The sequence below is a fragment of the Catharus ustulatus genome, chromosome 17 (assembly GCF_009819885.2).
Source record: "Catharus ustulatus isolate bCatUst1 chromosome 17, bCatUst1.pri.v2, whole genome shotgun sequence".
Lineage (NCBI taxonomy): Eukaryota > Metazoa > Chordata > Aves > Passeriformes > Turdidae > Catharus > Catharus ustulatus.
In genome coordinates this window covers 3755766-3759897 of record NC_046237.1, presented here as the reverse complement: position 1 = coordinate 3759897, position 4132 = coordinate 3755766, and the positions used below count along the sequence as shown (strand labels likewise).

Genomic DNA, 4132 nt, shown 5'->3' with positions numbered 1-4132 from the left:
GGGTGAGGACAGGAGAAAGGAGCTGAACCCAGAGGCAGCAGGGTTTGGGTCATGCTGCAGGACAGAGCAATTGGCTCTTGAGTCTCCAGTTTTAAATCACAAACTGGTTCACAAAAGCTCGTGGCTGCTCTGGGCTTCCAGGCTGCCTTACACAGACAAACCTCTGAGCCCAGCAGAGCTTTGCTCTGTGAGAAACAGAACTCAGGGTTAGCACTGAAACTGTCACAATCTGTCACTTCATTTTGGATGTTGTGCCTTCAAACAGTAAAAGAACAGAGATTAAAACTGCTGAGATATTCATCACTCCTTACACCCCCCTCAGGACACACCTCCATGGCTCCACCTCAGCACTTTCCATTAATACTTTGAGCTCTTCCACAGTATTTAGTTCTATCACCAATAATTTGTCTTTTTGTGGAAGCTCTTCTGATCCTGCCAACAGCAAACTGAAAATGTAGCAAAAAAAGATCCGGAATGTGCCCCCCTGGTGTGGCAATTCCTAACCCTGACACAGCTGCTCCTTCCTCTGCCTGCACTCTGGCATTTCAGTTCCAAGAATGACACACTTCCAAAGTCACATCAAATACCAGAAAACTACAGATAGAAACACTGTACTTCACTATTAATAATTCACATAAAATTCACAGCCTAAACCAACAGTTTGCATGACAGAACAACAGAACTGAGAGAATTCCCAACATTACTGCCTCTGTCCTAGGCTTCTTTCTCCAAACTTTAGTAGTATATTCAAAAAATAAATTAGCCAACTCATTCAATAAAATGACTGGGTAAATTAAAGTGAAAAGATAAATTCACATTTTAATTTTGAATTTGCTTACAGTTGTCTGCTGGTACCCCAGCATTAGAAAGCATGTTACACAAAAATCCCTCATGTCAGCACCTTCTCCCTCAAAAATTGATCCTTCTCCCTAGCTGGGACAATGTTTAAAGGTTTTATTTTGTTCTGTCTTTGAGAAGGACTTCCTAAGTGAAAAAAAAAAATTAAGAAAATTTGTAAGTTTTGGTTTTTTGGTGGATTTTTAATTATCTGTTACATATTTGGTCAGTTATCCATGTTACAGAGGTATCAATGCTGTTGTTACCCTGGGGAATTCCGTTTTCCACAGAACCAGGCTAAGTTTATAGGACACAGAAGTCAGAAAAAAAACCTCCACTTTATTATTTTTACGTTTTATGCAGTGAGAGATCTTATTTGCCTCCCCACCTCCTCCCACGTTGCTTTTCCAGGTCAGATTTGTGCTTTATACTGCACCCATTTTGCTCAGCTCAGTACACTGAAAGGAACCAGGATAAAAAGCAGTTTGAGCTTTTAATGAGAATCAGGGATCAAAACAAATAATTACAAAGGCAATACTTATGGCTCAAATTTTAGCAGTCTGTGCACTACAGTAAATCTCTGAAGCAGTTTTACCTACCCTGACACACATCCACTCATGGGACTGGAGCCAACTGGGTATGACCAGGATTAAAATAGGCTCACTCTTGGAATTTGTCTTGTCAGTCACCAGAGGGATTTTTCTGTGTCAGGCTTTCATCAGCAGAGCTTCAGAAACCCCCTTTGGAGCTTATTTTATTTACAAAGACACTTCAAAGTTTTTCATAGGACAGGAAGATTTTTTTTTTTTCCCAACAGATGAATTTTCAGAGATACCAAGCTGAGGAAGAAGGGCCCAGTTTGGTTTTGAACTGCAAACAGATGTTTGCTTATAAATATTTTTACTGTTATACAAATTCAACATGTATTTTAGAGACGAGGATCTGCTCCTGTGAGAGATTTCCACTGATAGTAATCTATGGCCCTGATCCTGCTTACTAAAGTTAGTAGGAATTTTATCATCTAATTCCATGGAAGAGGTCTTAGGAGTGCCAGCATTGTTAGGAATACACACAACACATTAGGTACAGTTGGGGAAAGAGAACTTACTCTCTTCCACAATGAGTTACATCATTTTATAACTTAGAACAACTTTATCACTCTTAAGACATTTGTATAGCACCAATCACCAAGAGCATTGTCACTAAGGCACTGGACTGGTACTCAGCTGTCACAGGCTCTGCCTCCAGATCTGGGTCAATCTCTTGTGTTTATGTCTTTTGTTTTTACTGGCATGTAATTTTTGACATTGCAAAATAAATGATACAAAACATCCTCCATCATTTACAGGAACAACACACCACGACGAATTACAAGGGGGTCAAGTTCTGAAGCCACGAACATTGATATTTCTGTGCATAGATTTACTGGCAGAAGGAAATTACCCTGCAGGTATCAATTCCATGCAGCACAGTGGAGCAGTGTTAGCTTCCCTTCCTCTGGAGTTAGGGCATACCCTCAGTTAAATCCTGCCCTGATGCCACGAATCAAAACAGTTTTTAGAGAAATGAAGAAAAGCCCTCAGGACTCCTGCCTATGACAGCTGATCCAGGATGCCTTCCTAGGCTTTTGCATCAAAGTCTGCTCCTATCAACTTGCACAGCTCATTTCAGCCTCTGAGAGCAGTTTTTGATGCTTTCAGAGGCAGCTGAATTATTTTTTAGTCTGTAGTGGATTTATCTCTCCATATTATTAAAAAAGAAAAAAATCTTTAGGAGTTAGCCCTACTCTGCTGCACCACACTGAATGTGTGCTCTGATGCACAAATTACTGAAAGTTCTTGGGTTGAAATAAGTTACTGCAAATGCACAGTAGCTGATTTTGAAACCACAACATCTCTACAATTTATTATTATTTTTACAAAATACCCAAAGTGATCAGACCATATTGTAGGTTACTGGCTTGCCGAAGGTTGTTTAAAAATCAAAACCATTTCTGAGTTACAGAAGTGCCAAAAACAATCTTGAACCAGGTTTGTTTGTTGTTTTTTTTGTTGTTTTCTTTTTAAACCAACCCCCATCCAACAAAACAGTTGTATAACTTAAAACAGAAACAAGAGTTTGTGTTGGAAACTGTTGAAAAACCAACCCACCAAATGACTCTTGAGCAGCCCTGTATGGCAAAGATTCAGCTTAGGGCAGTTTAGTGCCAAGGTAAGACCCTCCATAGGTTTACAATGGAAATACTGACACAACCTCAACTACAGTGATGCAAATGTGCCCTAAAAACACTGTATTTGCTTTTATTAATAAAAGTGGTAGTGTTTACATTTGCAGGTATCTTACACTTCAGCATCACGATGAATACTGAGTAGAATGAGTTAAGTTTTGGCTGTAAGGTCAGAAGTTTCCAAACAGATGAATGAGACAGAAGTGACAGTCCTCAATCATGAAAACAAGAAGTTCAAATAAATAAATAAAACAAAACTAAGAAATATGGGTAAGCATTAGGTTGGAATGGTTCAATTAACTGCAAATTATGGCCACTAAATTAGAGACAGAAGAAAACACAGTTACTTATTAAATAGCAAGCATTAAAGCTTTATGGTTTTGTATTAAAAAAAAAAAAAAAGGAAAAAGAAAGCTGTTAAAAATAAGACTTGCATTTACCAGGCCACCAAACTGCATGGACTAATAAAGAGACTAACAAAGGCAATACTGAGACATTAAGACACACACACGCTCCGTACTTGTGCAACTCAACCATATTCAAAACAATTGCCTTTTTCCTCACATAGGAAAAAAAAAAGCATCCCCTAAACATATCTGTTCATATAAAGCTTTAGGTTTCTTAAACTGTTGCTGTCTTGTATAGCTCATTGTTATTATGTGTCCTCCTCATCAGAGGAAGAAGCTTATTTTGTTATTTTTTTTTAAATGGAGGTTCTTTGTTTCTCTCAGATGAGAGATTACATTCCTCACACCACTACAGGTTTTCTCCATTTATAAATTTGGTGTTCACACCAACTCCTCCTAGGCTTAAAAAGATAAGGGTTGGCACTAAAATAAAGATTTTGGCTCCTGTAACTAAAATTAAGGCTCACAATGAATTTCCTTTCCACTACACATGTCCCATTTTTTCCTAGTGGAAATGCCAGCCCTTCACCTACAGGCACTGGATACATTCTGAATTGGAGGGGCCTATTTTCAGTCATGTTTTCTACAGTTCTACAAAGTTCAGGTGGCAACTGTCTAAACCTGTGAACAGGAAAGATCATTCTTGAAAGGCGAGTAACAA

At 38.6% G+C, this 4132-nt stretch overlaps 1 protein-coding gene across 2 annotated transcripts in view; it reads right to left on the bottom strand.

Annotated features, from left to right (window-relative positions):
• Positions 1–1156: 1156 nt before the first annotated feature.
• GNAS (GNAS complex locus) overlaps positions 1157–4132 on the bottom strand; it is a 132650-nt gene continuing 129674 nt past the window's right edge. For both annotated transcript variants that reach the window (XM_033074741.2, XM_033074742.2), the window contains exon 12: positions 1157–4132. This exon is cut by the window's right edge and continues 2488 nt beyond it. The gene's annotated coding sequence lies outside the window, so the exon portion shown is untranslated.